This window comes from Macaca nemestrina, chromosome 11 (assembly GCF_043159975.1).
Source record: "Macaca nemestrina isolate mMacNem1 chromosome 11, mMacNem.hap1, whole genome shotgun sequence".
NCBI lineage: Eukaryota > Metazoa > Chordata > Mammalia > Primates > Cercopithecidae > Macaca > Macaca nemestrina.
This window is the reverse complement of record NC_092135.1, coordinates 54,846,489-54,864,532: the sequence shown is the minus strand read 5'-3', so window position 1 is coordinate 54,864,532 and position 18,044 is coordinate 54,846,489. Positions and strand designations below refer to the sequence as shown.

The following is an 18,044-nucleotide window of genomic DNA, read 5'->3' as shown; positions in this document are numbered from 1 at the left end:
CTAATTGTGTAAATATAACTGTATACCCAATAATAACAGATTATATATTTTTCCCCTTTTTTAGATGGAGTCTCGCTCTATTGCCCAGGCTGGAGTGCAATGGTGTGATCTCAGCTCACTGAAACTTCTGCCTCCAGGGTTCAGCAATTCTCCTGCCTCAGCCTCCTGAGTAGCTGGGACTACTGCCACAATGCCTGGCTGATTTTTACAGTTTTAGTAGAGAAGAGGTTTCACCATGTTGGCTAGGCTGGTCTTGAACTCCTGACCTCAAATGGTCCTCCCGTCTTGGCCTCCCAAAGTGCTGGAATTAACAGGCGTGAGTCACCACACCTGCCCAACAGAATATACATTTATTTCAGAAGCACAGAAAACATTTACTGCAATTGACTATATACTGAAACATGAAGCAAGATTTCAATAAATTGCTAGAAAATGAGAGGCTGATTTTTTTGCCAAGCAGAGTTCCGTATAATTCTTCACTGATGGAATTTACTATCTAGAGTATAAATGAAGATTTTAAAAGAGATTTTCTATGTGTGATTAATAATCTGAGAACTCTTTACAACATGAAATACCCGGTATATAAACGAGCTTACAGTTTTTGGGTTTGTGAGCCACTATTGTCCTGAAGAATGTAAGTTAGTCATATATGCCTTCTGACTATGTGAATAGTGAGATATAAAAGCTGAGTGATCTGAAAACTAAACAGACCCAATTAACTCATTGATCACCTAAAGTTAGTGCTTGTCATTTAGAATCTAAACAATATCCTGATTTGGAAAAGGTATTCCAGGGAGCTGTATTTAATGGATTGGGGTCCCTAGCTATCGATGTGGCATTTGCTGTGACTGTCTTGTATTCTTCGCTAATTACTTCTAAAGCTTGGTGCTGGGTGAGACACAAGTTTTGAGTAAGTCTGACTGATAATTTGGGCATTTGTGAGAAAGAAAAAATTAAACTAAATTCAATACAATAAGAGGTCAGCACAGCTTTAAACAACACTTGGATAGAATCAGAAATTTTTGTAGAATTTATATATGTTAAATTCAGTGATAAAAGATGACATATTAAAACTTGTGGAATACTGTTTAGAGAAACAGTAATAACATTAAATCGTACATTAGACAAGAGGGGAAGTCAAAGTTCAATGCTCTAAATGTGCATCTCAAGAAGAGAAAAAAAAAAAAATCCAGCAAATAAAGCCTTAAAAAGTAGACAAGAGGCAAATAAAGCCTTTAAAAAGTAGATAAGTACAGAAGTTAATAAATTAGAAATCAGGCCGGGCACCGTGGCTCACACCTGTAATCCCAGCACCTTGGGAGCCCGAGGTGGGCTGATCACGAGGTCAGGAGTTCGAGACCAGTCTGGCCAACACAGTGAAACCCTGTCACTACTAAAAATACAAAAAATTAGCTGGATGTGGTGGCAGGTGCCTGCAATCCCAGCTATTTGGGAGGCTGAGGAAGGAGAATCGCTTGAACCCAGGAGGCAGAGCTTGCAGTGAGCCGAGATCGCGCCACTGCACTCCAGCCCGGGCAACTGTGCGAGACTTCATCTCAAAATAAATAAATAAATAAATAAATAAATAAATAAATAAATAAATAAATAAAGCAAAGATATAATAGAGAAAAACAACAAAGCCAAAACTTGGCATTATGGATTGAATTGTGCCATGCAAAATTATATGTTTAAATCTGAAATTCTGACATCTCAGAATGTATTTATTTGAAAATAGGGTTGTTGCAGCTGCAGTTAGTTATCTTAGTCCGGTTGTGCTGTTATAACAGACTACCACAGACTGGGTAATTTACAAAGAAGAGGAATTTGTTTCATACAGTTCCGGAGGCTAGGTAGGTGCCTGCAGGTTCGGTGGTCTGGTAAGGTTCGGTGTTCTGGTAAGGACTGCTCTGCTGTGTCTCACATGGCAGAGAGTGGAAAAGCAGGCTAGTCAGCTAGCCTAAAGCTGGGTGAAACCTCTCTTTTGAGGACCTTAATCCCATGGATGAGGAAAGAGATCTTATGACTTACCCATGTCTTAAAGGCCTCACTTCCTAATACTGCAGGTTGAATATCCATTATCCAAAATGCTTAGGACCAACAGTGTTTTGGATATCAGATTTTTTTTCAGATTTTGGAATACTTGCATTTTCAGGATGAGATATCTTGGGAATGGTTCCCAAGTCTAAACATGAAATTCATTTTTGCTTTATATATACCTTGTACACATAATCAGAAGTTAATTTTATACAATATATTTAATAATTTTGTGCATGGAACAAAATTTGACTGAATTTTGACTGTGAACCATTGCATGGGTTCAGATGTGGAACTTTTTACCTGGAAGATTTAGATTTTGGAGCATTTAAAAAATTATTATTATACTTTTAAGTTCTGGGATACATGCGCAGAACGTGCAGTTTTGTTACAAAGGTATACATGTGCCATGGTGGTTCACTGCACCCATCAACCCATCATCTACATTAGATATTTTCCCCAATGCTATCCCTCCCCCACCGCAACCCCCTGATAGACCCTGATGCATGATATTCCCCTCCCTGTGTCCACATGTTCTCATTGTTCACCTCCCACTTATGAGTGAGAACATGTGGTGTTTGGATTTCTGTTCCTGTGTTAGTTTGCTGAGAATTATGGTTTCCAGCTTCATCCATGTCCCTGCAAAGGACATGAACTCATTCTTTTTATGTCTGCATAGTATTCTATGGTGTATATGTGCCACATTTTCTTTATCCAGACTATCATTTGGGTTGGTTCAAAGTCTTTGCTGTTGTAAATAGTGCTGCAATAAACATACGTGTGCATGTGTCTTTGAGTAGAATGATTTATAATCCTTTGGGTATATACCCAGTAATGGGATTGCTGGGTCAAATGATATTTTTGGACAATTTTAAATTTTGTATTTTTGGACTTTGGATGTTCAACCTGTATCACATTGGCAGTACCTGAACTTGGGAAGGAATTGACTTTACTTTTTTCTCTTTCAACTTTTATTTTAGATTCAGGGGATACATATGCAGGTTTGTTATCTGGATATATTCCATGATACTGAGGTTTGGGGTACAGATGATCCTGTCACCCACGTACTGAGCATGGCACCCAACAGCTTTTTTGTTTGTTTTCTTTTTTTTTTTTTTTTTTTATTTTGAGACAGAGTTTCGCTCTTGTCACCCAGGCTGGAGTGCAATGGCGCCGTCTTGGCTCACTGAAACCTCTGCCTCCTGGGTTCGAGCAATTCTCCTGCCTAAGGCTTCCGAGTAGCTGGGATTACAGGTGCCCACCACCATGCCCAGCTAATTTTTGTATATATATATTTTTTTTTAGTAGAGATGGGGTTTCACCATGTTGGCCAGGTTGGTCTCAAACTCCAAACCTCAGGTGATCCACCCACCTCGGCCTCCCAAAGTGCTGGGATTACAGACGTGAGCCACCATGCCTGGCCAGTACCCAACAGTTCTTTAAACTTTGCCCCCCTCCCTACCTCCTCCCTCTACTGGTCCCTAGTGTCTACTGTTCTCATCTTTATGTCCATGAGTATCCAGTGTTTGACTCCCACTTATAAGTGAGTATTTGGTTTTCAGTTTATGCATTCATTTGCTTAGGATAATGGCCTGTACCTGCATCTGGGCTGGTGCAAAGAATATCATTTCATTCTTTTTTATTGCTGCATAGTATCCCATGGTGCATATTTACCACACTTTCTTTATTCAGTCCACCATTGGTGGCATCTAAGTTAATTCCATTTCTTTGCTATCATGACTAGAGCTGCAATGAATATATGCATGCATGTATCTTTATAATAGAATGATTTATATTCCTCTGGGTATATACCCAGTAATGTAATTGCTGGGTTGAGTGGTAATTCTGTTTTGAGTTCTTTGAGAAATTTCCACACTGCTTTCCACAGTGATTGAATCAATTTATTCCGACCCACAGTGTATTGACTTTCCTTTATCTCCACAGCCTCATCAACATTTGTTGTTTCTGACTGTTGTAATAGTTCTGACCAGTGTGAGATGGCCCCTTATTGTGGTTTTAATTTGCATTTCTCTGATGATTAGTGAAGATTTTTTTATTTTTAATTTTTGTGGGTACCTAATAGGTGTATATACTTATCAGCTACATGAGAAATTGTGATACAGGCATACAATATGTCATAATCACATCAGGGTAAATGAGACACTCATTACCTCAAGCAATGTGTTACAAACAATCCAATTACACTTTTTTTTAAATTTTTAAATGTTCAATTAAATTATTACTGACTATAGTCACCCCATTGTGCTATCAAATACTGTATCTTATTCATTCTTTCTATTTTTTTGTACACATTAACCATCTACACTTCCCACCCACCCCTGTACTACCCTTCCCAGCCTCTGGTAACTATCATTCTTCTCTCTCCATGAGTTCAATTGTTTTAATTTTTAGCTCCTACAAATAAGTGAGAACAGGCAAAGTTTATCTTTCTGTCCCAGGCTTATTTCACTTAATGGCCACCAGTTCTATCCATGCTGTTGCAAATGATAGAATCTCATTCTTTTTTATGGATGAATAGTACTCCGTTGTGCATATGTATCACATTTTCTTTATCCATTCATCCGTTGATGGGCACTTACATTGCTTCCAAATCTTGGCTATTGTGAATAGTGCTGCAATAAACATGGAAGTGAAGCTATCTCTTCAATACATTAATTCCTTCCTTTTGGGTATATACCTAGGAGTGGGATTGCTGGATCATATGGTAGCTCTATTTTTAGTTTTTTGAGGAACCTCCAAACTGTTCTCCATAGTGGTTGTACTAATTTATGTTACCATCACCAGTGTGCACATATTCCTTTTTCTCCACATCCTCACCAACATTTGTTATTGCCTGTCTTTTGGATAAGATTCATTTTAATTGGGGTGAGATGCTATCTCATTGTAGTTTTGATTTGCCCTTCTCTAATGATCAGTGATGTTGAGCACCTCTTCATATATCTGTTTGCCATGGTCTTCTTTTGAAAAATATCTATTCAGGTATGTCGCCCATTTTAAAATCACATTATTAGATTTTTTCCCATAGAGTTGTTTGAGATCCTTATATATTCTAGTTATTAATCCCTTGTCATATGAGTACTTTGCATTGTGGGTAGTTTGTGTATATTAAAACAAATACTCTAGATATTAAAAACAATGCCAGAGAATATAATACACAATTTCATGCAAATAAATGAAATGGAAAAACTAAAGAATGATGATTAAATGTAGGATAATTGTTCTGATATTTCTGGGTGACCGTGACAGGTCAGTTGCATGCTTTAGTGGTACTAGTAATGCTCAATTGTTTTTTAATCTGAGTGCTATCTAGATAGGTGTGGTTATCTGTTGAAAATCTCTCAAGCTGAACATTCATATTTTTGTCATTTTTGTACAAATTTATATTTTAATAAAAAGATTTACTTGAAAATGAAAAATATAAGCTATTCAAACACATTAGTTTTCTTCATCATTTAATACTGGACTCTCATTGTTGATATTGATTGTTTAAATGCAGGAATATGTAATACTTCAGGAGTTAACAATCTGAACTGAACTGTCAAAATAAACACAGGTAGCTGAGCCTATGTGTGTATAAAAGATGTCTGTATAACAGGGAATTCTGTGAATTAACTTCCATGCAAAACACAATTTATATCAAAGGATTAGTGATTACAACATGCTAAAAAATCTGGGGGCGGGGGAGCTGACAGCAGCCAAGCCATGGTCTAGGAGTAATCATTCTTTTGAGATACCTGAAAGCCAGACACATGTATCCTAATTTCTTAGATTATGAGATTTTCCCAATTTAAAACTTGGCATTGGAGAAGAGAGTATGAATGTTATTTCTATTCTTTCCCTTTCTTCAACATCAACCAAATAAATGTTAAGGCCTATTTTTTTTTTTAAATATCTGGCATTGAATATCCAATTTAATTGAAACATGTTGGCCAGGATTGGTATAAAATTTTTGAAAATTGCTCAAGCTAGTCCAGAATCCTTCTGTAAATGGACAAAACAGCAAGAAGTGAATAGCTATCCATGCCCCTGCTGTTCATAGAGCATATATACAGAGATGAGTGGGCATGGAGTGATGGTGATGGAACAATACAATGGGGAATAAAAGGGGCTCTGATCCCTTGATCCTTCTCTGGTAAATTTGCAGAAGGAGAGAACAGGCCAGTAGATATCATTTAGGGAGGTATATTAGTCCATTTTTATACTGCTGATACAGACATACTTGCGACTGGGAAGAAAAAGAGGTTTAATGGACTCACTGTTCCACATGGCTGGCAAGGTCTCACAATCATGGCAGAAGGCAAGGAGGAGCAAGTCACGTCTTACATGGATGGTGGCAGGCAAAGAGAGAGAACTTGTGGAGGGAAACTCCTCTTTATAAAACCATCAGATCTCATGGGACTTATTTACTATCACAAGAACAGCATGGGAAAGACTTGCCCCCATGATTCAATTACCTCTCACCTGATCCCTCCCACAACATGAGAATTCAACATGTGATTTGGGTGAGGACAGAGACAAACCACATCATTCCACCCTGGCCCCTCCTAAATCTCATGTTCTCACATTTCAAAACCAATCATGCCTTCCCAATAGTCCCCCAAAGTCTTAACTCATTTCACCATTAACTCAAAAGTTCACAGTCCGAAGTCTCATCTGAGACAAGACAAGTCCTTTCTGCCTATGAGCCTGTAAAATCAAGAGCAAGTTAGTTACTTCCTAGATACAATGTGGGTACAGGCATCAAGTAAATACAGCCATTCCAAATGGGAGGAATTGACCAAAACAAGGGCTACAGGCCCCATGAGAGTCCAAAATCCAGTGGGGCAGTCAAATCTGAAAGCTCCAAAATGATCTCCTTTGACTCTGTGTCTTGCATCAGATCATGCTGATGCAAGAGGTGGGTTCCCATAGTCTTGGGCATCTCAACCCCTGTGGCTTTGAAGGGTGCAGTCTCCCTCTCAGCTGCCTTGACAGGCTGGTGGTGAGTGTCTGTGGCTTTTTCGGGTGCATGGTGCAAGCTGTCAGTGGATCTACCATTCTGGGGTCTGGAGGAGGGTGGCCCTCTTCTCACAGCTCCATTAGGTGGTGCCCCAGCAGGGACTCTATGTGAGGGCTCCAACTCCACATTTCCCTCTGTACTGCCCTCATAGAGCTTCTCCATGACAGCCCCACCACTGCAGCAAACTTCTGCCTGGGCATCCAGGCATTTCCCTACATCCTCTGGAATCTAGGTGGAGGTTCCCAAACCCTAATTCTTGACTTCTGTGCATTCACAGGCTCAACACCATATGGAAGCTGCCAAGGCTTGGGGCTTGTACCCTCTGAAGACACAGCCCAAGGTCTACATTGGCCCCTTTCAGCCACAGCTGGAATGGCTGGGACGCAGGGCACCAAGTCCCTAGACTGCACACAGCATGGGGACCCTGGGCCCAGCCCACAAAACCACTTTTTCCTCCTAGACCTCTGGGCCTGTGATGTGAGGGCCTTCTAGGAAGACCTCTGACATTTTCCCTGGAGACATTTTCTGCATTGTCTCATTGTCTTGGGGATTGACATTCAGCTCCTTGTTACTTATGCAAATTCCTGCAGCTGGCTTGAATTTCTCGTCAGAAAGTGGGGTTTTCTTTTCTATCTCATTATCATGCTGCAAATTTTCCAAACTTTTATGATCTGCTTCCCTTTTAAAACTGAACGCCTTTGACGCAAATCACCTCTTGAATGCTTTGCTGCTTAGAAATTTCTTCTGCCAGATACCCTAAATCATCTCTCTTAAGTTCAAAGTTCCACAAATCTCTAGGGCAGGGGTAAAATGCTGCCAGTCTCTTTGCTAAAACATAACAAGGGTCACTTTTGCTCTTGTTCCCAAAAAGTTCCTCATTTCCATCTGCATCACCTCAGCCTGGACTTTATTGTCCATATCACTATCGGCATTATGGGCAAAGCCATTCAACAAGTCTCTAGAAAATTCCAAACTTTCTCACATTTTCCTGTCTTCTTCTGAGACATCCAAACTGTTCCAATCTCTGCCTGTTACCCAGTTCCAAAGTCACTTCCATATTTTGGGGTATCTTTTCAGCAGCACCCCACTCTACTGGTACCAATTTACCAGTCTGTGAGGGCGTTTCTGGAAAAAATGCACCTTTGAGTTGGTAGTCTGGGGGAAAAAAATCTTCCTCATCAATTTGGGTGGGCATAATAAAATCCCCGAGGGCCTGAAAGAGCAAGAAGGCAAAGGGGAGCAAATTCACTTTCTCTGCTTGAGCTTGGATATCCAACTTTTTCTTGCCCTTGGGCACTGGACACTGGTGCTCCTAGTTCTTGGGCCTATGGACTCAGATGAGGACTTATACAGTTGGCTTTCCTCGTTCTCAGGGATTCAGACTCAGACTGAATTATAGTACTTGCTTTTCTGGTTCTCTAGGTCACAGATGGCAGACTGTGGAACTCCTTGGCCTCCACAATCATGTAAGCCAATCTGCCAGTTTTAATAACTCTCTCTCATCTTTGATTAAATTGCAATTGAAATGCATTAGATTACAATTTAAGGATTCTTTGTATTTTCTTTTAATCTTTTTTTTTTTTTTTTTTTTTGAAATGGAGTCCCACTCTGTCACCCAGGCTGGAGTGAAGTGGCACAACCTTGTCTCCCACGTTCAAGAAATTCTCCTGTCTCAGCCTCCTAAGTAGCTGGGATTACAGGTACCACCATGCCCGGTTAATGTTTGTATTTTTGGTCAAGACAGGGTTTCACCACGTTGGCCAGGCTGGTGTCAAACTACTGACCTCAACTGATCTGCCCACCTCAGCCCCAAAGTGTTGTAATCCCAAAGTGCTGGGATTGCAGGCATGAGCCACTGCGCCCAGCTTAATCATTTTTATTTTTAACCAATTATTTCTCTTTTCATAAGAATATGTAGCTTTTTAAGACTTTTAACAGGGAAACTCATCTTACATTTACAAAATTTTCCTAAGTAAGTTGAACTTACTACACTGTCTTGAAATTCATTATATTTAAAATATCATCCTTATCATCACATGCTCAAATTTCTAACAATTACCTCTCAATTTCTTTGAAATGTCTACATTCTTAAATGAAGCCCAGAAAAGAAGTTAAAGATAATTCTGACTACATAAAAATGCAACGTCTCATTGTTTCTAGTTTCTAATATATCAGGCATCACTGGCTTGTTTGGGATGTTACAACACTAACTCAATTATGAGAGCCATCGTATATCCAAATGTGTTTCTCTTTTTGTCACTATGCGCCATGTGGGGTGGACATAAAACAGGCCGGAGATGAGCAGATCTGCAAAACAATCCTTCGTTGTGAGAAAACAAAACAAAACAAAAAACAAAACAAAACAAAAAAACACTGGGCAAATTCCAGCTAAAACTAATTCAATCCATGACTAAAAGAGACTAGAAGGAATAAAACACTCACAATAAACAATAACATCACTTGGCATTCATTGAAAAAAACTGCCCCTATTAATTTACATAATCATATTATGACATTTTTGCAAATATGTTTCTGAGTTACATTATAAGATGGAAAATTAAGGTAAGTAACAATAAGTAGTTTCAGAAAACAAAGAGTTACTACTGATTCCTTAACTCTCTTGGTCTAATTAGTCCTCAGAAAAGACAGCTAAAAACAGAAAAATAAAGGACATGTTCTCAAAGTTATGCTTGCTTTTCTTAGAGAAATGCCTTTATGTGCAGTTGATCTCTGTGTTGATTAAATCCCCTCTGCACTATGACCTCAATTAGAGCAGCAATAACCCGTGTTAGTCTAGCATCATACATCAGAGATTTTTTCTTGTTAGAACAAAATAAAAAGAATAAGGTGAAATAATTGGGGTTGGTAAAGAAGTATCAGGAATCTTCCTATGTTATCTTAAAGGAGTTTCACGTATTTAGATAGAAACAATTCAGGGAAGTCTTGAGAGACCACAGTGTTAAAAATACAAACACCATGAAACTAAACACTGTTGTGGAACATGAGGTATTACAGTTGAGCAGAAGAAAATGTGATAAGTTTTTGTTCAGTATGCTCCAATACTACTTATCAGGTTTTTCTTAGTAGTTGGCATTGTATTAATTTTATATATCTGGCATACCAAATTACTAGAAACTTAGAGGCATAGAAAACCCCACAAATCTATTATTTTCCACTTCTGGAGGGCAAAAGTCCAACACTGGTCTCGTCGAGCTATAACCTATGTATTGGCAAACCTGCATTTCTTTCTGGAGACTCTGGAGGAGAACTTTCTTTCCTGCCTCTCCAGCTTCTAGAGGCTCCCCACATTCCAGGGTTTGTGAACCCCTTCCTGAATCTTCACTGCCAGTGTTGCCACCTGTTTCTGACTCTTCTGTCATCACAACTCTCTCTAATTCAGCTGGGAAGATTCTCCACCTTTAAGGAACTGTGTTGTTAGATTGGACTCACTCATGTAATCCAGGATAATCTCCACATTTTAAGGCCTTTACCCTACTCAGATCTGAAAAGTTGATTTGCCCTACGTACTCACTAACGTCTTAGAGTTTGGTAGAAAGGTGAAGAGAGGTCTCACATGGAACACGCTGACAAAAATAGACGGTGCTGCTATCCAGAGCTCTTTATATGCTTCTCCCAAGATAATGTATAAAAAACCATTCATGAGGGGAAAGCCCTCATTACCTAATCACCTCTTAAGGCCCCACCTCTCAATATTGTTACATTGGCAATTAAATTGCAACATGAGTTTTGGAGAGGACATTTCAACTATAGCAATTTACATATCTAATACATATTTTTGAAACCTCTATTAAAGAAACCTTCATAAATGAAGTCAGAAAAGAAAAAGTACCACATACACAAAGGTAAGAATGACAGCAAACTCTTATTGGAAACAATGTAAGCAAAAAGACTGTGGAGCAACTCCTTAAAGTAAACAAAAAATTTGTCAATCTAGAATTTTATATATAGCATATATATTTTTCAAGTAAAAATAAAATAAAGGCATATGAAAGTTGAAAACATTTATCATTAGTGGACCTGCATTAAAAACAATGTTAAAGAAATTCCTTTAGATATGAAGAAAAATAATACTGGATTTCCAGATTTACATGTGGATCTACAAAGGAATGAAGAACACATGAAAACAATTGTGTGGATAAATATATTAAATATTTCTCTTATTACTTAACATCTTTTAAAAGATTATTGACTAAACAAAAATTAAAACCATATATGCTGGAGATTCTAACACAAACTGTGTAGGGGTAAAATGATAACATTACCGCAAAAGCTATGAGTGAAGAAATATATAGGATAGTAAGGTTTTTATAAGTGTAAGTGAAGTGATATAAAGTTACTTAAAGGTAGGCTTTCATAAAGTTAATGATGTATGCTAGAAATCTTAAAAGACAACCACTAAAATAACAGCTATGATATGAGTGATACTATTAGATAATATAGATGGTACCAGAGCAATAGATAATGAGACAAAAAAGGATATAATATAATTTTTGAAAACAAATCTGAAAGAAGGCAGAAAAAGAGGAAAGTATGAACATGGCATATGGATTATCAGATATTATATAGGTAGTTGATTTCTTATTTAATTTTCTCTGAGTTAAACTTACAAACAAATGGAAAACAGCAAGATAGTAGATTTAACCCAATCATATCAATAATCTATATATCCCAGTTAAAAGTCAGAAATTTTTGGATTGGATGAAAAAGCAAGACTCCATTGTATGCTATCTAGATGAAATCCACTTCAAAAATGACGACACAAATGAATTAAAAGTAAAAAGATGAAAAAAAGATATAACATGACAACACTAATCAAAAGAAAATTGGAGTGGATATATTAATGATAGATAAAGTAGATTTCAGAGCAAAGGATATTACCACGGATAAAGAGGGATATTTAGTAATAATAAAGAGATTAAATTCACCAAAAGGATATAATAATGTACATTTCCAGACATGTCTTGTTCATGGTCACAAATAAAGCTAGTCTCCCCAACTAAACTACACACCCCTTAGCAGCTTCAGGGGGAGAACACTGAAAGAAAAAAACAAACAGATGCTCCCCACCCCCTCACACCTATCACTAGGAAGAAGGTTAATTGTTGTAGGAGTTTGGCCCTCTTTTTCTCTCTGGCTCACATGCTCACTTCTGCCTTACACCCTAATCCAATGGGATTGCCCTTGCCAGATGCCAGTACCATGCTCTTGGACTTCCCAGACTCCAGAACTATGAGAAATAAATTTCTTTTTAAAATTAGTTACCCAGTCCATGATATTCTGTTATAGCAGCATAAAGTAGACTAAGACAGAAAAATAGTACCAAGAAGTGAGGGTGTTACTATAACAAACACCTAAAAATGTGGAAGCAGATTTGGAACTGGGTAATGGGTAGAGGTAGGAAGAATTTGGAGAAATAAGCTAGGAACAGGCTAGACTACCATAAATGAAGTATTAAGAAGTATTAAGGGAGGTTCCAGAGAGTGCTCAGAAGAAGAAAAGGGCTGTAGAGGAAGTCTGGTTTCAGTGATAGACCCATTTTGCCTTTATACTTTTTTTTACTTTGCTTTCTTCAAGACTGAATTGAAGTTAAAATATTAGTATAAGACTTCTCTAAAACAATGTGACCAACATCCAAATTCCAAAGTCACCCTGATAAGCAGTCTCCTCAGGTCCCAGGTTAGGTACTACTTTTATTTTTTATAGTAGCCAGTTGTGAGATTGTGAGCCAGTATATTGCCAGGTCTACCCCTAATTCCTAACTGACAAGATAAAGCAGATCTACCAATAACTGAATAATGGGTCACTTATTTGAGATTTTAAATAATTCTAGGAAACAGACAGGAGGCAAACACAGTATGTGAAGTTGATTCAGTAAGAATCAACTGGCTGATTGAAAATAGAGATTTCCTACCTGAATATGAGTCCCTGAAAATTTTGATGCATTAGGTCCGGAGTGGTGAGTAGGAACTTGCATTTATAACAAGTGATTCCTATGGCCAGGAGAGTTTGAGAAAAGATAGATACTGTGAAACTGAAGAGCATAAAACTGTTGATTACTTACTATCCCCTTCCTTCCTATTTCATTCATGAACACACTTAACTTGTTCACTCATTCATTCACTGACACCTTTTGAATGTTTGCTGTGTTCCAGTCATATATGTGGATGCTAGTAAATAATAATGGACAAGTCACAGGGCCTACCCTTTAGTGCTTACAATGTACGTTAAGGGTATGGTAGACATGGGCTGCTGACATGCAATCATAGAAACACAGTACTAACTATGCTGGTATATAATGATTGTGAATGCATCATTGGTTTTGCTTTTAAATTTCTTACTCTACCATTTTTAAAATAATTTGGCCACAAAGGAAGCCAAAAGTTGCCTATTTTTGTTTCCTTCACATCACAGTAATCAATATTTTAATTACACAGGTCTTTTTCTAAATCTCCAATCCAGATAGAAAATCTCTAGCCTAGACTGATTTTTTTCTATACCTTCAATTAGAACCTAGTATCATTTTTCTAAATAAGTAAGTTTTCAAGTAAGCACTCAGCTTCTTTTGAAAGGGAAAAACATTTCACAATCTTTTAAGCTGGTTTATAAACCTCATATTGATACTTTATGCTCATAGTTTTTGTTTCATAAAATAAATTTTAGGTTTCACTACTTTAAATAAAATGACTCATTGGAATAATTCCCTTAAATTAAAAATTGAAAGAAAAATTTAGAGGGAAATATTTTAGTCATTATTTTTAGGCATGCAGAATACCTGATATTCACAGCTGATATCGAAGACAGACACACAACCTGAGAAGATAAGTAGCTTAAAAACTCAGATTCACTCAAGTCCTGCTGAAACACATGACTTTATTTTTCTCCCTAAACTATTAGGGTAAAATTTTGCAAGACAAGGGATATCTCTCTGTGTTATACTGCTAAGTATTCTGCACACATTTAACAACCCTGTGTTTTCCATCTTTTTGTTCTCCACTAACTAAAAAAGGTAGGAACTTCAGAGGGACTCTCTTGTGAGTAGGATGTTCTATGCTTTAGAAATTATTAAAGCTGAGACCATCAATCACAAAGATAAACAAGATTAGATGCTAATATTTCAGAGCAAGAGCATGAGAAATGAGACAGCCTCAGCATGACTTTTGAAAATTCAAAGTTCCTGACTAGTTTTGAGACAGATTTATAAAGAAATGTGCTTTTTGACCTTAAATAGCAAACCAGAGGTAATCATAACTTTGAGTTTCATATCATTAAAGCTTAAGGTTAGCTTTCACTGTCTTCATAGAACAGTCCTGTTTAACTGGATTATAGCTTGTTGGTACTGGACATGAACAGGGGTTTGGTACAAGTGTAATCATGTGACCAGCAGAAATATTACTGCAACATTATCTTCCCTTTTTATCCGCACTGCTGTTCTGCAAAAGCATGTGAGTGATACAAAAAGTGACTAGTGCCACATGTGCAATGCTGGGCAACAGTCAACTGTGATTGTTTGATGTTGGACTTTTGATTCTAGGAGAGCAAAAATTTTCGAAGCTGTGGATGACAATTAAGCAAACTTACAGAAGAGTATTAGGTTGGTGCAAAATCAATTGCAGTTTTTGCCATAACTTTCAGCAGCAAAACTGCAATTACTTTTGCACCAACCCAACAGTTGTTGAAACTGAGGTTGTAATAAAAAGCAACAAAAAAAAAAGAAATAAGATATCAGCAATTTTATTTTATTTCAGCGATGTCCATTATTTGCATGTACTTCTCTGGGCTAAAGAGAGAAATAAATTTAAAAATATGAAAAGTTTGGTTTAGTTGAAATGTATTCACTAATTAGAAAACAATAATAAAGTAGCATTTAAGTTATATACTATGGGCTATGAACACATGTATTGAAGGGATGTGTGCAAAATACAATTATAATAGGGTGGTGTGAAGATGGAAATGTTCATATGGGAAGTGGATTTTGAACTTTTCAATCTCACCTTGAAGTAAAGGGTGTGGATTTCTGGAAAGCAGTAACAATGATATTATAGATTTGTTTTTTTTGTTTTGTTTTGTTTTGTTTTTGGTTGTTGTTTGTTTGTTTGTTTGTTTTGAGACAGAGTCTTGCTGTGTCACCCAAGCAGGAGTGCAGTGGCATGATCTCAGCTCACTACAACCTCCACCTCCCGGTGTCAAGCGATTCTCCTGCCTCAGCCTCCCAAGTAGCTGGGACTATAGATGCCTGCCACCACATCTGGCTAATTTTTGTATATTTAGTAGAGACGGGGTTTCACCATGTTAGCCGGGCTTATCTCAAACTCCCAACCTCGGGTGATTCGCCCACCTTAGCTTCCCAAAGTGTTGGGATTACAGGCGTGAGCTACTGCACTCCACCTGGTTATCTTTTAATAAGGCTTCTGGTTGGCCTAGTTCTGTGAGAAAGGCTGATATTTATTTGAAGGTCTTACTAGGTTTCTTAGTGTTTTTCTTGAATAAATTACACATATATTTATACAATTATGCATTTCTCAAAGGTAAGAATACTATTCTTGTAACACACTATGCATAGTGCCTAGACCAACTTCACACTAGGATGGAAAATACATTCTCTGTAGCTTAAAAGAGTCAGCTAGATGAGAGACGTGTAAGAAAGTTAGAGGTCTCCGTTGCTTGGGACTAACCCAGCAGATGGGCATCACAGGAATTGTTAACATCTTAATAGGACAATGCTCCTCAAACCATGACCATTTGAGTTATAATTTTGTGTTTTACCATTCTTCATACCATCTATATAAGTACTTACTTAATATTTTTCTTTGATCAATTTAATCATGTTACTTATATACCTTCAAAACAGTATAACCAGCGTCACTTGCAATGAATCAAAGTAACCACGAAAACAAACACAATACAAAACAATGTGATTAATTTGAAAATAAAATATAAAATAGAATTAATAATGAATATAATCATCTTCTCAACTAAAGATAAGTTTGTTACTAAAAATAATGAAGTTATCAATTATATAATAGTATAAAGTGTCACTTGACTAGATGACACTTAATTTAAGAAGAACCTAGGCTCTGTATTAGGAAAATGGTTGCATAATTTTGTTTGAGGATAATCAGTAATGAAAATTCCATCTCTGGGAATTTTCCCAGGTCATTAAAATATTTTAATAATTTACACAGTAGTTCATCCTATGCACATACCATCATTATTTCATTCCACCCCTACAATTGGACATTTTGTTTGTATATAATTTTTCATCATAATAAACAATTATTTGAAGGTCAAGAAAAGAAAAAGAAAATCCCATCTCACATATGTATCTCCTAAGAAAGAGCAAAATATTTTATTTACGTTATCTGACAGGTTTGGGAAGAAAGAACCAATTTTCTAACCATATTGATATGTGATTATTTTCCAGTACAATTGTGTTCCAAGAAATCTTATGAAGAAATTCCCTAAACCTGAATTCTGTCTGAATTCTTCTGACTCTGTCCTATTCATGAACTTTTGCAACCAAGCATGTGTTATCCATTTATTTTTATCATTTGGTTTGGGAAAATATGCATGACAACTTTTTCTATTATTTAAATACATCCTCATAATATACATCATATTTCCAACTTTGAAGTCAACATTGAACTGTCTGTCTCTCTCTCTGGCTGTCTGTCTCTCAACCCTATTCCACCTATAGTATGCACCAAAATCCTTATAATGGTCTACAAAGCCCCCATGGAATTTTATTTATTTTTCCCTCTTCCTTCTACCCCATTCTCAATAAAAAGTTCTTGAAGACCAGATAATTTTGTGTTCATTGCTTTATCACCTGAGCCTAAACCTGTTTTAGTCTGTGTACAATAAATATTGATTGAATGTATGAGTACCTTTTCAGTCAGCTCTTATATGAATTCCTACCAAGGTTCCACAGTCAACAGAGTCCAGCGCCTTATAGCTTCAGTGTTACCATCATTTCATTCATGTGATTCATATGCTCTTTAACAGAATACTACTGCAAGCATCATGCCTTGTAAGAATAAATTTTTATTGTTCAAATAAACATGTCGATATGCAAGATATATTCTCATTTCAGTCCTAAATAGATGTGTGATTTCTTAGGTTAGAAGTTTTATTTGGAAAACCCTGAAGTCATCTCACACTCCATATAGTCGAATGATGAAACGTCAACATAAAAGTTTACATTCACTTTCTACTCCTTACGAAACTGAGAAAAAATGTTGAGAACCCAGTGACTTGAACCTAAAGAAATTGACAAATGGAACACTTTTACCAGCTACTTCTAAATCTTCAAGCACATCTAAAGTAATTTAAGATTTTCCTGTAATTAAACAAGTAGGTTTTATTTTCTAAATTTAGAGATATGCATTGAAAGAGTACAGAAATAAGAGACCTTCAAGATATCAGCAATAGGAATCATCTGCGTAATTAGTACTATTTCTGAACAGTTAATAAAGGAGGGTTTGTGGCATTGATAACTCCTGGTTTTCTGTAAACAGCATTATCATGATGCTACCTACTTTATCATCTCAAAGCAATACTATGTATGAAACAATGTCAGTTGTATTTTTTGTAATACGTTAAAATATATCCATAGGCGGGGTGTAGTGTCTCACACCTGTAATCCCAGCACTTTGGGAGGCCGAGGCGGGTGGATCACCTGAGGTTAGGAGTTCAAGACCAGCCTGGCCAACACGACAAAACTCCATCTCTACTAAAAAATACAAAAATTAGTCGGGCACCTGTAATCTCAGCTACTCGGGAGGCTGAGGCAGGGAGAATCGCTTGAACCCAGGAGGCGGAGGTTGCAGTGAACTGAGACTGCACCACTGCACTCCACCCTGGGCGACAGAGTGAGACTCCATCTCAGAAAAATAAATAGAATAAAATAAAATAAAATATTTGTATAACAATTAAAATTTTAAAAAATCCCTTTATCACCTAAACTTGCCCA

The 18,044-nt window shown here is 37.1% G+C and overlaps 1 long non-coding RNA gene across 2 annotated transcripts in view; it reads left to right on the top strand.

Annotated features, from left to right (window-relative positions):
* Positions 1-17,149, top strand: part of LOC105493219 (uncharacterized) — a 64,747-nt gene extending 47,598 nt beyond the window's left edge. Inside the window, exon 3 of one of the 2 annotated variants that reach the window (XR_011609788.1) lies at positions 16,497-17,149. This is a non-coding gene — a long non-coding RNA (uncharacterized lncRNA). Of the gene's footprint in view, positions 1-64; positions 1,189-16,496 lie in introns of those variants that run through there. The other variant, XR_011609787.1, reaches the window with a different exon arrangement.
* Positions 17,150-18,044: the final 895 nt, after the last annotated feature.